Source organism: Drosophila suzukii, chromosome 3 (genome assembly GCF_043229965.1).
Source record: "Drosophila suzukii chromosome 3, CBGP_Dsuzu_IsoJpt1.0, whole genome shotgun sequence".
NCBI classification, from domain to species: Eukaryota; Metazoa; Arthropoda; class Insecta; order Diptera; family Drosophilidae; genus Drosophila; species Drosophila suzukii.
The window spans coordinates 18688589-18707959 of NC_092082.1; the positions used below are offsets into that span (position 1 = coordinate 18688589).

The 19371-nt window shown below is 38.2% G+C and overlaps 2 protein-coding genes across 10 annotated transcripts in view; both read right to left on the reverse strand.

Annotated features, from left to right (window-relative positions):
* RpS4 (ribosomal protein S4) overlaps positions 1–19371 on the reverse strand; it is a 224377-nt gene that overhangs the window by 113235 nt on the left and 91771 nt on the right. The window contains exon 1 of one of the 4 annotated variants that reach the window (XM_070996976.1): positions 11369–11378. The exons of 2 other annotated variants lie outside the window; for them this stretch is intronic. The gene's annotated coding sequence lies outside the window, so the exon portion shown is untranslated. Of the gene's footprint in view, positions 1–7406; positions 7417–11368; positions 11379–19371 lie in introns of those variants that run through there. One more of the 4 variants, XM_065864424.2, reaches the window with a different exon arrangement.
* RpS12 (ribosomal protein S12) overlaps positions 1–19371 on the reverse strand; it is a 253421-nt gene that overhangs the window by 90651 nt on the left and 143399 nt on the right. Inside the window, exon 1 of one of the 6 annotated variants that reach the window (XM_070996981.1) lies at positions 11369–11378. The exons of 4 other annotated variants lie outside the window; for them this stretch is intronic. The gene's annotated coding sequence lies outside the window, so the exon portion shown is untranslated. Of the gene's footprint in view, positions 1–7406; positions 7417–11368; positions 11379–19371 lie in introns of those variants that run through there. One more of the 6 variants, XM_070996980.1, reaches the window with a different exon arrangement.

Consider the following 19371-nt stretch of genomic DNA (forward strand, 5'->3'; position numbering starts at 1 on the left):
AATAAACTCAAGAACTTAGATCTCCGGTCCCTCGTTCAGTCCTTTACAATGCAAATGCGGAAACATCGACCGAGGCTGGCTGGATGATTAAAATATAATTCATATTCCAGTCCAAAGTTGTGGAACATTTCCGCAGTTGCAAAAAACAGAAAAATTCCACACCGCCACCCCTTTCCACATAATGAACACATACATATTCATAACGCGCACGCACACACACACCTTTCGGCTGCGTATGTGACCCACAGGTGTGTGCGTGTGTGTGCGTGTGTGTTCGTGCGAAAATATTACGACAGGCCCTGTCTTCCTGCATGTGACATAAATCTTGGGCAAATAAATAAAATCCAAAAAAATAAAAACCCAGAGCGAAATGAAAGATAGAGCGAAGACAGTAAAAGCAAATGAAAACGCACGCGCAGTAGTAAATTTTCAGGTGGAAAACAGGGGGTAACAGAGAAAGGGGGGGTGGTAGAGGGGGCAAAGGTGTTCGGGCAGGTGGGACATCATGAACACCTAGACGTGCCGACAATTTTTGCATTTAAATGCGAGCAATTTGGCGGCGCCAACTGAAAGAAGCAGCAAATGAACGACAACGCAGGCGAAAAAAACGAAAAAAGTGTTGCCTACTTTCTGGGGCCATCGAGAAGAAAATGACGTTAAACGGATGTGAATCATGTGCGGAACTCCCCGTACAAAAAAGAAAATGTCAAAAAAATACGAATGAGCCAAGGAAAAGTGAAACAGTCGAGTGGCGGAAGCACAAAATGAAAATGATAATAACAATGCGGTGGCAGGCGTCTTCAATTATTGAAAATGGCGCGATTTGCATGGTAAGCGTTTCATTTGACAGCGGAAGTTCATTAGCGCCATCTGGCGATGGGGACGCCGCACCCAGTGAGAAAGTTGGTGTGTGTGTGTGTGTGTGTGTGCAAATTGCATTTTCCGAGTATCTGCAACACTTAATTAGAAACCGCAAGTGCGAAAAAAAGCGAGAAGAGGGCAAAATTGATTGCGGCTGCGGTCAATTCGGGGCAATTCGAAGGGTATGATAGAACCTTCAGGCATTACGTCTAAGTATTCCTAGTAGAGGTTAAAAAACCAATATAATATTGTTACTGGAGATATTGTAAGTGATAAAGTCAAAGTTACATTATTTGAAAATGTAATCTTACTATCCCATTTTAAGCGAACTATAGTTTTAGTACCCTTACTCAACACACAATATTTTGTTTCTTCGACTACATATTTCAAACTTAAGTTTTAGATTTGGTTTAAGAAAGCTGGACTAAAAATAAATAAAATGGTTAAATAGTAGTAAATTAAATTTTCATTAATTCATAATTTATTGAATTTCGAATAAGTCTAGTTATAATATCATGAGTATAATTTGGGATTAATTATTTATAAATTTTAAATATAAAATATAAGTAAGCCCGATTGTATTGAAGCCGTTTGTGCATGCTATGCGACCTTCACCGATTTTTAAATGTTGATGCTTAAAAAGGACTTATGTATTTAAAAATGTATTTTTCCATTTTATTATAAAAATGCTGTTAACCCACAATGAGCACCTGTCAAGTCGAAACTGAAGCCGACCTGTTAGATTTGCGAACCCATAAAAGGACTCAGTGCCACTTCATTCAACATTAATTACACCCGAGGTTTTTTCGTAGTGGATTGGTCAATGGATTTTCCCATGCCCACATTCGATACCCGCCCTTCGCAGCTATCCAAGTTGAAGTTGATTTTATATTTCACTCGGTCCGTGAGCAGTTAAATCACCGCCAAGGCCACTCGGATGCGAAACCGAGTGCTGATGCGAATGTGGCCGTGGCAGGCGTTCATCATCCGCGTCATTATCGGGTTTTCCACATTTGGCAAGCCGCCGAAAGATCAAGGGCCTGTTGGCCAAAAAAAAATATATAAGGAAAAAGGAAAAAGAGCCACGTGAAAAATCCCCTCAGCTGCCAAATGCAGCGGTTGCTTTTGCTTCAATTGAATAATTCGTATGATAAACGAGTGTGTTTGCCGGCGCGAGTTGTGTGCATTTTATATGCCCTCAGGCGTTTCGATTTCACTTTTTGCTCTACACATTTCAATGGTTTATCCCGGTGGCACTGAGCTGCTTTTAATGCCTCTATCAAAATATTTTCCTGCGCATAATTTTTCGGCCATGTCTCATTTCGTTTATTTTCAGAGTTTTTGGTATTTCTGTAAACGCCGCTGGTTGTTTGTGACACCTCAACAATATTGTTTGCTTCATGAATGTTAGCTTTTTGTAATGGGCAGGCGAAAAATTGCATTTGCAGTGGGTAGGTAAATGTGATTAAGTGATTACAGGTAAAATAATTAATATATTTTATTAAATATAATCTCTTATCTGCAATCTATGTAAGAACAAAGGATGAAAATACCTTGCTGAATAATTAGGTTTTCTACCCACCAATTGATTGGCTCAGCATACAATTTGGCTTGATCTCCATTAAGTTCCGGCCAAAGAGCCATTCATAATCCGAGGCAGGTAAGAGCCGAACATAAAGGGAATAAAATCAATAGGGCAGCAGCTGGTCAATGGCCAAGGACCACAAAAAGTTCAGCCTCCATTCATTTGTGAAACAATTGCCGAGGAAACCACTTCAATGTTAAGCACCGAAAACAGAACATCGAGCACTGAGGTCAAAGCCTTTATTCAGGAATATCTAAGGCAAATAAGGGTGAAATCCTCCTAAAAACTCTTTTCCCAATCGAACCCAAAAAGCATAACTCCGTGAGACTGCCATAAAATGGGAGATTACTTCTCCATTTGAATAATTAACCGGCGGGGAAAATTAGCTCCTCTGGCCGAGCGCAGAAACTTCAAAATAGCAAGTGCCGTCCGTCTTGAAAAAGTTTTGCTTTGTAGCATATTGAGAGAGTGCCTTGAAAGTTTTCTTTTCTGGCAATTTCAATATTTATTCCACCAGTCGTGATGTCCTTCATCTCGGCCCGGAATGGGGCAAAACTTTTGCCAACTATTAGCCAAAGCGCCAACAAATGGCCAACTTGTAGCTGCCCCAAGTCCCCCACTATCCTCTCCTTCGTCTGGTTTTTGGGAAAGCCTCAACCTGGCAAAGAATTACGTTGCATTGCGAAATTTATGATCCATTGAGCAGGCTGCCAGCGGAAGCGGAAATCTCCTGGCCAAAGCCAAAGCCCCCTGTGCGTGTAAACATATTGGCTGCCTCCGAGGATATTTACGGGCCCTCTTCGCCGTGTGTCATTGATGAACGGGCGGTCCTATATGCAAAGGTCCTTGCAGAATGGCAGAATGGCAGTAGCGTGCCGAATGTGTCGTGTGGCAAAGCATGAAAAATGGCAAATTAACTGAAATTAATGGCGGAACATGCGGAAATTTATTAAAATTGATACGCTTAAGCCGTAGCGGCAACTTTCTAACTTCATTTAAGGGATTTATGCCATAAACCCGACAACCTGTACGCAACCCCCAGTCAAATACCCCCGGTAAGCCCAATACAAATATCAATCAAAAGTCAAATCGATAGGACTTAGCCAGGGGACTAAGGACGTATTCGCTGCTCCTTGTTGATTGACCGGGCCGTAAATCATCTGGCTTAAGTTATCAATATGGGTATTAGATGGCCTTCTCTTCACCGCTTTGGCCCATATATATATATATATTTTTCCCTCGACCGTTGAAGTTTTCGTTTCAACGCATTTTATTTATTTATGGTTTCAATTTGCTTGTAAGTAATTAAGCCGAGTTTGTCTGGATTAGTGGCGGACTCTGAAATTGCCTGGCAAGCCTGTCAAAACATGGAACAGACAGCTTAGTGCCAGTAGCAGATCAATATTAAAAGATAAAATATTTCTTTTTGGTTCTGCGTAGTAATTAAAGTAAGAGCAAATTGTTTAAAGAACTTGAAATACGAGCACTCAGAGGTATCAAAATATTATAAAAATTTGTCAGGAACTCCTGTAACTTTTCTGCATAAATATGACACCTTCTCCTTGGGGTTCCCCACCTAATCCCCACAGAAAATCCACTTTGCTAAGCCAGTTCTGGCTGTCGCTTCATTTAGCCACTTGCCACGGGGTTTTCGCTGTTCTACCTTTATGTTTTGGGCTCGCTTTTTTTGTTTTTGGGGGCCAGCCGCCAGGTCGGGTCACTAATGATGACAAATGTACAAAAACAAAAAACACTGGGGCGAGGGCCGAGTGGTCGAGTGGCCGAGTTCAAAGGTCAGACGGCGTCGCATATGTTGCGACAGTGTCCAGATGGCCGAGCCGCTCATTTCGTCTGCATGCAAATGACTTTATTTGAATTTTAAATGTGTAAATTGTGTGCCTGTCCGCCGCGAACTGAACCGAAACACCAATCTCCCCGCCCCCCGTTTACGACCTGAACCCGGCCGTTTGTCACTGATAACGGCCAAGAAAGAAAAAGACCGGGCCAAATGAAATTGCAGCAGCATCAGCGGCACAAAATTCAGTAATGGAACAATGGCGAAATGACAACAATGGCCGACGCTAACGCCCCCTTGGCCCCGCCCCCTCATCGGCCATTTTCGGAAAGGAAGATGGCGGAGGAGCTGAAATAATCATTTCCGTTTTCCGGCCCACGTTCAAGTCTTTTATCTCTTTCAAATTTTCGTTATTGTTATGCGTTTCAAAAAGGTTGCCTTGATACGCGAACATACAGAAAACATACAGAAACAAAAAAAAAAATGGTAACCCCTCCAAGAGGAAACCAGAAAAAATGAGAGGAATTGTTGACTCACCTGGTAATTTCCGGCATCAGAATTATCTTGTACACAATGCGTATACTTAATGTATGTAATTTGCCCAACTTGCGCACCTATGTACCCTGTTTTTGGCTTCGGTTCCGCGCTCTCGCTGCTCCTGACAGATTTTTAATTAATTCGAAACATCAAGCGAATGATTGCAGAGGGAAGTTTCAACTAGTCGCGAGAGGGCATTTTGGCTAATCGATTTCGCCCCTCATAGCCAAGTTCATTAACACGACACACCGCACGAAGGTTGCTGGCACGCATCAAAGAGAAAGTTGGAGTGTCGTAGTCGTACAGTTGATACCCAAAAATAGTTTCCTTAATTTAGGAAAATCAGAGGTACAATTTATACATTACGCTATTAAATACAGTATCGATATTCATTAAATTATGAATAACGTTACCCCAAAGTAGGATTTAAGAATTTAAAGACATAGTGGCGGAGTCGTGAAAACAAAACCTCATTTAAATTATAAAAAACTATTTAATACAGTAACTTATTTGAATGATGTTTATTAAATTATAAATAAAGTTAACCCCAAAAAAGGTTTTACAAATTAAACTTTTATTTTTACAGAAGCCAGAGTTATAAAATGTATCAAATATGTCAAAATATAGCTATCAAATTCTGTATTTTAATAATCTAATATTCTTTTATTTAAGTAATCTTCGTTTTCCTTAAACTTATAACCACCTTTAGTTACCCTGGAAATCCTAGTTGGGCAAACTAACCCAATAAAAGGATGAAGGACGCATAAATTTAGTTACCCGTTTTCGCCTTCGTTTTACCCGATTTTTTACGGCATTTCAATTAAGTTGCATAAATTAAAAGTTAGCTCTCTGGAAATTCGAGGGTGCGGTCTATAAATCACAACAGCCGCTAATTTGATTAGCCAAGTTGCGCATTCATTTTTGGCCTTCAGTTGGCCTTAGACTCTATCAGGTTGATGGGGTCGCAGGTGTGAAAGAAAGTTTACCTGCGTTTATATAGTATTCGAGTCATTTACATAGGGCGTTAATTTACGATCTCTGGCGCTGAGTCAATCAGTCTGATACAGAAAATTAACATTTTCTTTTGATTTCCCCCCCGCCAAAACTTAATACACTTAATTATTTTTGATTTTCCTGTTGATTTCGGGAAACTTAACGAATTTCGCGTTCATAAGCTCTTAGTAAATGGTGGAGGAGGAGACCTAAAAGAAATGTTATATTATCGCCTCTCACGCAATGGAAATGGCAAAGTTTTAGGTAAAATGAAAAGGAAACAGGCTGGGAAGCAGAAAAGAAACATGAAAATTGCGGCCAACTGACGGGAACTTGACAAGATGCCAAAAACAGCGAGAGAATTTCTGTGGTTTTTGGAGGAGATGGGGATTGTCTCCTCGGATGGTATGGGTGTTGTACAAGAAGGTGTGGCAACTGTTGCGGCTTCCGTCGCACGGAGATGAAGTCCGAGTGGAGTGGGGTGTATTTTTTTTTTGCCTAGATAAACTGTCATGATTTAAATAGTAGAAAAACTTTGCACTCACTGTGGCGTGGGGACAAATGCAAAACCTCCTGCATGGACAGATAACCTCAGAGTGAGTGTGTGTAGCTGTGACACTTTTCAACATGGCAACTGTCATCTTGCGTTTGTCATGTCCTTCTGCATTGTGGCATTGAGTCCCGGCCCCTCACACCCCAAAAAAAAGTAGAACCCATCCCATCCCCAGTTGTTGATTGAATAAACAGGCAACCCCAAAGTGTGCGTGCTTGTGTTGCCCCAACTCTTTGCACAGTGTAAACTTTTTTGACATGGGCGCGACGTGGAGGGGGAGTGAGTGTGTGCTTGTTCCCAGCATGGCAAAGTATAAAAATAATATTTACATGCTGACGAAAATAGTCAAAAAGGCTTTTTGGTCGTTACACACACATTTATTTTGGAACAGGTCAAGGGGTTGCCAAAATGTAAAATATGAAAAACATTCAAGCCACTGCGAAAATGCTTTGAAGTGCAAGCACAATTGGTTTTACTAGTGTAGTACTCAAAAATAGCCAGGTTTATTAGTTGCAGGAAAATCAATTTGAAACAAAATATGATTTGATGAAATTCAACCTGTGAAATATAGTTTAGAGATTCTAATTTTGGATATGGAAATAGAAAAGTTTATTTATATTTGTACGTAATTATAATAATGTGAGTTGTAGGTCTGTAGAAAATTGAGCGTAAATGTTTAAAATGCATAAAGCAAATTATACTTTCTATGAAGCATACCTTTTGTAAATGAAATTAAATCACTCAGCCTTGTAATGCTGCAGTAATAATATTTGAAAATTATTTAATGGACTTAACATGTTGTGACCCTGTCTGTCAGCTCAGTTGATTTTATTTTATTTCCAATAACTGGGAATTTGTAAGTTGACCCAAAATAATTACCTTTTTATTTCCGCCGAACGATTACCCAACAAAGTTAATTACTGGTCTTAGTGGGACACTCTGAAAATAGTGGGTAATTCATTTTAAAGCTTGCCATGTAATTAAACAATAAATATGGGAATGCGAAAATGTTGCAAATAAAACAAATGGCAAATTTATAAAACTGTCGGCGTCTGGAGGGCGAGAGAGATGGGCAGACAAAGCACACATCAGCGTTGGACAGTTAAGGATATGTGGGATAAACAGGACAACAAGGCAGCCCCATATGGGGCAGCAGGATCTAGGGGGTCAGCGGGGTAGACGGATGTGACAGGACGTGGTAGTGCCGTTCTCATTTAAAATTAATTATACGCCGAGTGTTGCCGTAGCTCTGCATCATTCACTTAATCGCTCGTTTACTGACGCATTGCGGCGAGTGAGACGGAAGATACCGCCGGAGGAGAGCGAGACGGAAACAGTTGGATGCAGAAGGACGGATTCTTTCACTATATATAGTATCTAATTAATGTGCTCGTGTTCTTCATTTGCCATAGTTTATGGTCTTCACTTTACAACTGAAATATGATGTGCCACATTTATCATAGCAAAACAGTTCAAATTAAATTAGAATGGAAAAATATAAAGGATACTTTAGAGGATTTTAATAAAGTGATGATAAAATTAATTTATTTATCATCAAAACATTAGGATAGATTTATGGCCTGCTTATTGGATTAAATTATCAGCACTTCAATTCAATCAGATAATTTATTTTTGATGTGATAAAGTGTAAGTTACACTTGTGACGAAAAAAATATAGTCTCAAGGTAGTAATAAGTAAAAAGGTTTATATTGATATATTTCTATGGAACTTTTGAATCATTGAAGCATTTAATTGGAAATTTTTATGAATGCTTTGACCATTTTTGGCTTTAAATTCCTTTTAATGGCAAACCAAAAATCCCCAAACTTCATTCATTCCGCACACAAGACCAGATATCGAATATGTTATTTGCTCTTTTTTAGTTCGTTTGTTCGGATTCATTGAGCATTTTGGTTTTCGCTGCTGGGAACTGAGCCCGCAAGGAAATTGAAAGCGTATCGAAAATCCAACCACGCGGCCAATGCGGCAAACGTTGCAAACAAAAGTTTTCCCCTTATGAGTGTGTGAGTGTATCTGTGTTTGTGATGAAGGCACGTATGTGTGAGTGAGTGCGTGTGTGCTTGTGCGAGGGGGCCATAAAACAGAAATTAGTTGCAATTGGAGTTTGCGCTTTGCTTTTGCGTTTTGGTTTTGTTGCGGTCGAATTGGTCTGACCGTCGTCATGTTGCATCCAACTGTCCCACTTCCTCCTTTCTCCCACTTTTCCCCCATTTCCCCGGTGCAGCTTTCGTTTCCGGTTTGGCTTGGCCAAAGGGCAAACTATCCGAAATATCACATACTAATTTACAGAGTTTTTCGCCAGCTGAAATTCGTTTTATTCTTTCTTTTATATTGCAGCCGCACGAACAACAAAATAAGAGGGGTAGAAACTAAAAAAAAAAAACCAAAAGTATTGAACATAGATTTTTGTGGGTTTCGAACTTGCACATGCTTGAATATGAATGCGCCGGAAATGTGTGTTAATAGAACGGAAACGGAAGTGACAATCCAACGTTCGGTTATGAATTCAATTTGAGTGGCATAATTGCCATAAAACATATTGATTATTCTGCTGTAATTGATATCGTTAGTTGGCAGACAGTTAATTAGCAAAGTTCATTTTTAATTAAATTTTTGGATATTAATGTGATGGCAGGAAACATGTAACATAACAGCTTTGATCTGATTCTGATTGAATATGTACACATATATGTTTCAAAGAATAAACATCGATAAATAATTTCCAAACTAATTTTTAAAGCTGATATAGTGAACAATTTGGGTAATTTTCATTGTCACGCCCAAAGCGGAATTATGATAATGTTGATACTATCAGGTGTAATTGGTTTACAAGTGACATTAGGCATAATGACCGCATTATACCAAAAATGTAATTAAGTCAGTCAATGATGAAGATAAGCCATTAAATTGAATTTTGTTCAGATATATTCAAACATGTCCTAATAAATGTTCCTGCATATCTATTCGTTTCGGTTGAGTGGCGAATCAATAAAACCAGAATAAAAAAGTAAATGGCCTCTGTACCGCAACAAAAAACATATGCCCCACATAACAATCAATAGAATTGGGAAAATATTTTCTGCGCCATTTTAAATTGACACAATCAACAAATCAGAAACGGTGTCCATCAATACGATGTTTACAGTATGCAAAAAATAGAAAACAATTTTGACCCTAAATTTGTTGCTCTTCCATTTGGCTCAAATATGAATAAATCGAAAGCGGCTGCTATGCAATTCACTGTGCCAAAAAATAGGCAATAATTCTTGTTTTATTTGCTTATATCAGTCGCCAGGACCGGATCTTGATTTGTGTTGGTGTATTTCTCACACAGATACCGGAAAATTTGGAAACCTTTTGGTTTATTTTGCGCATGGTTGCTTTATATATATTGGTAATATGCACCTGTGCTCACTTTTCGACCATATTTTATTTATATATTTTATATTTATTCAATATAGCCACGTTTTACTTTGTTTTATGACTTGACAACTGGCAGGTGGACCAATTAGTTCGACTCTTTTTTTGGCCAAAGATATTGTGCAATATTTTAATCATTTTTAAATGCCCAGAATTGATTTATGTTCGCAATTATTGCTTCAATTGAATTCTGGGTCATCGGTACTCAAAGCCAAATAAAAACAAATGGTATGAGTGTCACAGAAATATAAATGAAAAGATTTGTCAAAGTATTTATTCATCAATGCCCATTCAAATTCATTTACGCATTATAATTTAAATACTTTTGTATCTTTGCAATCACTTTGTTAAATCCTTGTGGCCATTTCGCAAATATTATTTATTGTTTGGCCACATTTTAGTTTATTTTTTGTACATAAGCCTGGTTTATGGTTACGTTGAAAAAATCAGGCTTTTGATGGTGGCCGCTTATCTTGTTTTGTTACCGTTCAATTCCATGCGGAAATCAGCTTAAAATATTAGCAAAAATATGTACTGAATTGTATATAAATATGAATGGCCATCGGACGGAGCTGGCTTTCAATATGCATTGCAAACAAACCTTCATAAAAAGCGTTTTATATAAATAAATAAAAACACGCTTAAGAGCTTAGCGTTTTAGCTGTATCCCGAACCAACACTTTTCCCCAATGTTTACAGATTTTTTTTTACTTTTTAGATTGCCAGCATATTGTTCAAATAAATCAAAAGCTTCTTAAAGTTTGTGGCAGTTGATGGAAACATAAACAGCAGGTGGCATTTGAAAACTAGTTTTTAATGGATTCAACCATTTAACTCTGATTTGAGTGTTTGTGATATGTATTAAAAAAGTTCTATGGAAATTAAAAAAATTCAGATGAGTTGTTGGTTTTTTGTTGTTAGATATGAATTTTAATACATCTAAAATAATTTTCCTTACATTTACTTACACATGTGTTTGCCCATAGTATGATTCATGCTTATTAACTCATTATACAAACTGTTTCCATTTCAATATGTTTACTTAACTTGCACTTTAGTTTCCCCACCCCTTTATGTAAATAATTTACTTGGCTCACCCTGAATATCCTTTTATAAGTAGGTACTTACACTGCTGAACTTTATTTAGCTCATTTAAAATAGCGTTTTGCATTGTTGGCATAGATAAAAAACGTCTTTTTTACCCAGAGCTTGCAGTATTTAAGTGTAGCCACGCATTTGAATAAAGCCTCCACAGCATTTTGTGCAACTAATTTAATTTCACAGCGGTTTTTTTCAGCTTTTCCTCCTGTTTTTCCCGCTGCGTTTTCCACTCCGCAAATGACGCTCGCTTATGATGTTGATTTAACTCATTTTCCCTGTTGACTTTCATGCGCGTAATTTTTATGTCAACAGCCCGCATGATGTGGGTTACACCCTCTGCTCGTTTCACGGCCTTTCCACTGCTTTTTGCCAGCTAAGCTGGTTTTAATGAATGGGCCACAAATTGGCTAAAAGCTGCGGCATGATTATTTCATGCTCCCTCCACCTTTCAACTATTGGCTGAGGCCAAAGGTCAAGAGTTGTGACGTCAACTGAAGTTTGCACTCTGTGTAATTAGCATAGGTGCTTCGAAACTTTTAAGATCAAAGTCTTGATTTTGGTGGTTGACATATATTTCTGACTGACTAAGCATGTGGGCAGGTGTTCGCGTTCACTTCGCTTGCATATTAATGAGAAATTTAATTGGATTTGAGAGCAATGAATTTTTAATACCCAACCAAGCAAGTACTTCAAAGTAAATAAACAAAGCACACGCATTCTCAGTGCACGTAACAAAATACGTTAATAATCAGGGTAAAAATAAGGGAATGAAGTAACCCCAAGCTTAACTTGCTCCGATTAATTAGAAAACTAATTAAAACTATGGTGCAGCCCTAAGGGATGAAAGGGAAATATCACTATAATTGCAACTATGAGTCTAAGGAAATATTACTTATGGTCTACATAACATAGACGAAGAGGGAAAGGTACTAAAAATACAACTATATGTTAAAGGTATAAATCAGTAAAATCAGGAAATAAAATCTAAGGGTGCTATGTCATTAAGTGAACAACATTTTCTGTAAGCTAGCAAGGAGTAAGGAGTTTATTGACTTATTTTACCTTCATTGAAGTATGTAAAAATAGGACAAGCAGGTGTCTTATAGCTCGTTAAAACAAAAACCTTCCTGTAACTCAATTGTTTGTATCTCCATCGAACCCAACGCATTTCCTCTAATCAAATTCATCAAAAAGAGGATGCTTTCCCACACTTATTAACTGTTGCTCCTAGTGATAATATCCCCGAGCAGAAGCTTTTCCCGTTTATAATAAACATATTTATTAAATTTACGTTCACATACACATTTTGTATATGGGGGAATAATAAAAGCAGAGTTCTGCTCTGCTCATTTGCAATTTGATATTTACAGGAAACGCAATGGAAAATTGTCAAGTGGCACAAAATCAAAGCACGCACAAAATTATAATTATTTTATGTGTGGAAAATGTGATGCATACATAAGCAGAAACCCACGATATAAAGTGGCGGAACGAGGTGTGCTATTGGAATTTCAGAAGGGCTCTTAATTTGGAAACTTCATTTTTGACGCGTTTTTAAATAGGTGGGTATATTCTAGTACAAATAAGGATACTTTTATATAACAAAATATTAAAAAAGAAATATTTAAATATTTTAAGTCTTATTAAGTCTTTGCTTATACCTAATTTTTAAAAGTTTTATAATGTCAATGTTTTTAATTTTAAAGATCAGTTAAAAAATATCTTTTATTTGCCATTTTTGTAAGTCAATTTGATATAAAATCATTTATTTAAATTATATAGCTTCCAATAAGAAACCCTTATGATATAATTTTATAAGGTTGCATTTGTCAGCCCTCGTAGCTCTGTTGTGGCTTTAATTTTATGAAAATTACCGGAGTGTGGAGCGTTTCTGTTCCACACAAAACAGGATGCGCATACGTGTGTGCGGAATGGTATGGAATGGCCGGGCCTTCGCACATCCACACATCTGCAGCAATTATCTATCAAAAGCAATTGTTGTATGATGCCGCTCTCGTGCATCTAGTGCATGTAGGCTTAATTACTGCTTTTGCTTTTGATATGCAAAATTATGCACAGTTTATCAACGCTGCGATGCGTGCTTTCTCCCCCCGCCACAAAACGCCCCCCTCAACGGAAAACCCCTTGCCACACTCTTTGAGCCAGCATTTCCACTTTTATGGCTCGGCCATTTTCCGCTCACGCAAATTCAAATATTGTTTTCCGTCATTTGAGAAAAACACGACAATGGTACCGAAACTGAAACTGTCATCGTAAATGCATTTTGGGCGTTGGTCGCCTAGATTTTAATTGAAAATTACGCATACGCCACGCTGGACATGGAGAACATTTTGTGTGTTGGGCAATTGTGTCGTAAATCTGATTTCGGTGATTTCAAATATTCCACCTCATCGCTTATAAACGTGTAGTTGGCAATCGCAGTTTTTAGCATAATTTAATTAAAATGCCATCAGTAAAAAGTTTGTTTTGATGACATGGTAATAAAATATGAAGTTTTAATAGTATTTAATATACATTAAATTTCGTTGGTAATAAATTTAAAAGACGAAAGAGCTTTACAAAAAGTAAATATTTTTTGTGATTTATAATATTGTCATATTTGTATAACTGTATAGCTTTATAAGAGAAGTTTTTCTTGGATCACTGACTGTTTTGGTTAAATGCAGATTTTGTTTTTAATCCATGTAACTTTATACCCTTTTAAATTAAAAAAAAATAAAAACGTTTTTTCCCAAAAATGGACGAATAACAAAATAAGTCCATTTGAAATGCCAATTGATTTTGTGCTGTGCAAAATCATCATCAGGATACCTAATACTTTTGGTCGAAAACTTGACAAAAAAGACTTCCACGTACAAATTTGCTTTGCTAGCAGACAGGATATGTTTGAAAGGACATATCAGCACGGAAACAGGACTAAATGGAATTTCTTTTTGGTTTCAACAATTCAACAAAAAAGAGTGAAATCATAGCTCTATTCATTATTCATTTTGCAGCATTTCACTGTCTATTGCTTTTTCAAAAACAATTTCGTGTTAAGAAAACCGCTTAATGTGCGAAAACAGAACTGGAAATAAGAACTAGTGTTTTAAAGCATGTTTACTTTATTTTTTCTTAAGCTTTTAGCATGCTTCATTTCGCTTAAAAAAATCGCAGATAAAGTTTTTTGTAGAGATGTTTAAGTTTGTAGAAGAAACTTTGGCTTTCACGAGTAGCGATTGAAAAATGAGTGAACTAAACGTAAGTTGCAAATGCCAGTTGGAAAATTAAAGCAATACGAAGCCAAGGAAGCAATAGCACTTAAGATACAACTTTCCATTTCGAGAGAGGCACTATAATCAGGGCTAAGACTCACAGATGCAACAAGTAACTGAAGGCTATAAAATCGTTACGGGAAATTAAACAACTTATTGCGGTTTCTTTTTCACCGCCTCACTTTCCCTGGAAGAAACTGTTGGCAGAGCTGACTCTGCGCTCTTTAATTTATGCAAATTTCATGCTACGCGTGGCACACCACCCAACCACCCCAGAAAACACCCAGAAACCACCCAGAAGCCACCCAAAAATCACCCCTCACTGGGCGTGGGGCGCTGTGTGTGACACAATTTTGTGCCACTCAACATGTGGCAGGGACGTAGGAAAAGCAAGAGTCACATTCAGCTGCAACAATGCCAGCGCTGAAAGTTGCTCAAGTGCCAAATGTCTTTGGACCTCAAGTCTTGGCTCCCTTCATTTTTTGCGCCACCGTAATTTGTTGCAATTGCGGGGTGCTCAAAAAATGTATATTAGTTGAAATTTAATTTTCTGTTTGCTAAGTTGACTTCACTTTTTTTATCCAAGCTATCCGGCTTCTCTTTGTTTGTGTGTGGCGAAAGTTTCGCAAGTGGAAATTATGCAAAATGCGTGGGGAGCTGCAAAATATTATTACGCATACGCCAGGTGGGTGCTGCCAGCAGGCCAAAAGTTTCCCGCTATGCACACGTGCTGGCTGCATCCAGTTTGCGGTTGCGGCTTTCTCGTGCAATAACTTCAATTTCATTCAGCAGCACATTTTTCATGTAATGCATGCCCCGGGGGCTCTGGTTCTAGCAGCCAACTTTTGCTTATAATTCAATTTTTGTGAATACTTCCCAAGGAAAGTACGAGTGCGTGTCTTCATTAGCACCCAAGTTGATGGAAGTGGATAAACAGTGCATTGCGGTAAGGAAAATACGTCAGATGTAATGATGAAGTGAAAACGGATACCACTTTGCATGTTTTATGCAATTTTAAAAGAGATAAATAATTCGATGGTTTTGACTATCGATAGTAACCATCGAAATTATCGATACTTTCGATAGTCGTAAACAAATTAAAACTAAAAACAAATTTAATTGATCCTTAACTGTGTATAGTTATAGAAAAACTTGGATGTCAAAATAAACTGTTTGGCTGAACAACAATAAAAACGTTGAACTCAAACCATCGATATTTACAAAATTGTGAAACCACCGATAGTACCGACAGTGTTATCGTTCGTTTTACTAACCCTAATAAATATAAAATAAAAAAAAGAGGCCACTATCGATATTATCGATACTATCGAAACTCGTAGAAAGTAAACCACAAGTTACATAAACAAATGAAAACTAAAGCCCCAATTTAATTGATTCATAAAAATGTATAATTATGGAAAACCTGGATGTCAAAATAAACTATTTTGCTGAGCAATACTAAAAATAAATAAATACTCAAACCATCGATATTTCCCAAATTGTGAAACCACCGATAGTACCGACAGTGTTATCGGTCGTTTTACTAACATTAATAAATAATAACATCAACAAATGAAACTCTTAAAATTTTACTTTCAATTGAAAAGACCGTCATTAAGGCAACTGAAAGTGCCATTAAAAATTATATTCGCCACCTAAATAACTTGATGTTCAGATTCCCATTCCAGAAATCGGCGATTACCTGCCCCATAAGTCAAACGCGTTTATTGGCCCTCTCCTCGTTTACGACCCTTAAGCTAACGACTTTATTAATGCACCAACATCCTGCACAGACAATTGAACAATTTCGAAAAAGTTGGGGTACTGGATTACATGGGATTTCTTGAAGTTCGTTAATTGTTAATTTGCCAACGCCAAGAAATGCAAACAAGAGAGTTCACCGTGTTTAATATATGGGCATGGCATGAGTGTAATGACTTTTTTCGGAGACTTTGGGCCTTTGTTCGCCTAGATGAAGATTTGAAGATTGGGAGATATCAAGTTAAGTGCCTAAATGTTGCCTTATAACATTTTAATGGCCCGGCAAGCCCGGTCCCAAGTTTTAAAATGTCATAAAATTTTCAACAAGTCCTTTAACTTTTCCTTGGGGCTGGGTGTGTGCCTAAGTGCATTGGGTTCAATTTGGAAACTGCTTCGTCGGCGATAAGCGCCCCAGCACTTAAAATGCTTTATTTCCACTTCAGCTACAAAGCAATTTTATTAGCTTTAGAAAATTACAACAAAGTCGCCTCCATTCCCGACGACGTCAGCAGCTGCAACACAGAATTATGATGACTTTTTAATTAAGCAGCAACAACGGCAACAACAAAAAATTGTCGCCCAGTGAAAAAGCTAAAATTTCTGACGAAATGAATGAGTTGAGTGAGGGTGGTGAGGGTTTTCAAGGATGATAATGAAAGTGTGGGGCGCCAGACAGCTGCCTTTTGGCTACTTGGCTGCTGTCGGCCCCATTGTTTTGTCAGTGCCACGTGATGCGAAAACTCACAAACAACGGCCAACCGAGCTGGTCAAGAGCAGAACCAACAGCATCAGTGGACCATTTAGATCCTGATTCGGCCCGGATTCCGTAGGATGGCAGCTGAAGATGCAGATGCAGATGCACAGACCCAAATGCCGAACTGCACTCGAATGTCTGGGGACAGAAACGCGCCAGATAACGCCCGCCCATCCCTGTCATTGTCCTGTAAAATAACTCTATAATCCCCAGTCTCATTGCTCGGCTCGAACAACAATCATGGCCAGCTGTAAGTACTTGCCTCCCCCTCTATAAAGTCAACAATGAACATTCATTTGATGTTAGCCTCTGTCGTCCCGGAGTTCTGGCCTGTTTTTTCAGCTTCTCAGCCATTTGAAGGCAATTCACTGCAGTAATAATTCAAACAAGGAATATACAAATTGCCAGAAAATGTTATACTGAAGTATTTCGCCTTGAGCAGTTAATGAAAGAGCATATCAAAGCGAGAAATTCATTTTTTCGCCCTCTCGTTGGGTAAGGAAATTAAAATCTTCTCAATGGGGAATTCTTAGTGCTCTTAATTGCTTGCTCATATTTTTGATACTTTAATAAGCAATGAAATGGTAGATATCATTGGAAAAATCTTTGTCATTTAAATGAAAACAAAATGTATCGAAAATACCATATATTTCTGACCCCTTCTATTTATTTTTTATAGCATGTAATTTATAGTTATAATAATAATATTCATGGATAAAAATGAGAAATCATTTTGAGAGAATGAAGCAAAAATGGATAGGTTTTACAAAGAATTCCTCATATGTTTCCAGTAAAACCAGTATTAAAGTATTGCATAAAATTTGTATTGCTCAACTCAATAAGCATTACTAAATTTAATGAAAATCCAATAATGGATACATGTTTTTAAACGTTTTAGTATGTAGTTCAACGAAAGTCCCTTATGAAATGAGTCGGCATTAATATGTTAAGCTACCAAAAGTTGTCCCATTTTTTGGGAGATTTTTCCTGAGGCTCGGGTGCAAGAAAAGTGCCAAACGGAGGAAAAGTTTTCCGCAACTTGCCTACGCTTCAGCCCATCCTGTCCCGATCCCGATTCCGATTCGCACTTCCCATTCCCATGCGATGTGGCCAAAAAGCGCTGTGAAGCGGAAATGTCAATGCAACGGCACTTGCACTTCCGCTGCCTACTTTCACAACTTTGCCTGCCGATCCTGATTCGGATTCGGATACTGAATCTGTGTCTCCATTGTTCCAGAGCGTTCGACCTGCTGACGTTGGCACAAAATGGAAACAAATGGAGGCTTCTCCAGCTTCCCCAGCTTCCCCAGCTTCCTCAACTCCTCCTGCCCATCTGTCTGCTTAGCAAATTTTCGATGATGATAAATGTGACTGGCGAAGAGGGAAAAACCCTATATTGATAACTTTTGTCTTAGTTTCCCAGTGCCAGCCACCCAAAATGCTCCATCGCCTCTTTCGATACAGTTTAAAATTGTCAACTTGGCTTTTTCACGCATCATCAATTGGCGTTTATTTAGTAGCCTGCTGGGAGGGGGTGACTCTGGTCTGCATAGTTTTCTTAGCGCCCCCGGGCAGCTGTCTTTTGTTTGTAGGCCATAAATTCAGCTCGACCAAGTGCATAAATTATTTGCAGGAGGGGTGCGTGAGGCGCACTTTATTTTATCACCATCAACAGATTCTACTTGTGCTCCGGCTGCTCCTGCAGCTCCTCTGGCTCCTCCGGCTCCTCATCCTTTTTTTGTCGCCCAGCTCCAGGCAAACGACGATGTCCTTAAGCTGCTTGTGCAATTGCCGCATACTTAAGGTAATCTCGGCGAGCGCTGCGCTTACTTCAAATGGCCATTCATCAGACTCGTTGAATGCAAACGGCAAATAAATGGCAACTGTCGCAACTTCCAGCCCCCTGCTCCTCCTCCGGATTCCTCCTCCCGATCCTGCTCCTTTCTAGCGCCCAACAATGGCTGACCAGCCAACAATTGTCATAGAAATCTGTCGACTCAACATCGCCGGGCTGTGACTCACTGCGGGTCGAAAGGTCGGCGGGGTAATGTAATTGTAATTGTAATTGTATGTACTTGCCCACTTAGCGCTCTTTTGCCTTAATGCGACTTTTCTTTGGACCTACACAAACGCCATTGTTGCCTTTGAAATGTGTTCGAAAACTATTTTCATCTAACTGGAAATTGTTTCTTCAAACAATAGCTTAAGGTGAATGGTGAGGGTACTTTAATTGCCGCTTAACTGAAAGAAATCTAATGAAAGTTACTAAGTTTTAAGATTTGTCGAGCGGCTAGGACGATGTTATGATGTTATTTATGTAATACATTTATAAATTCTTTAATAGGGATAGCAGGAATACAAAGGCCTAGAATGAAATAAGTTTGATATCATCATTGTGTTTAGTTTTCATACAAGATTATGGAATTATTTAAAACTAGTAAGCATTTAATATCATCTTATGAATACAAAAACAATTGAAATTCTTTACAACTGTTTGTGGCTTAGAAATCTTTTTTTTATTCATTCTTAGTACAAATACGCTCTACAGAAAATGCCTTTATTATAAAAATATGGAAAGTATAGCTTTACTGGTTCAACCTTGTATTGATTCTGAAATTGGTTACAAAAGATTTATATTTAAAGTTCTTATTAAATTTAAGTATTTTATTTAGATTATGACCAATGCTTGCTTGAGAATATAAGTTTTGAACCAT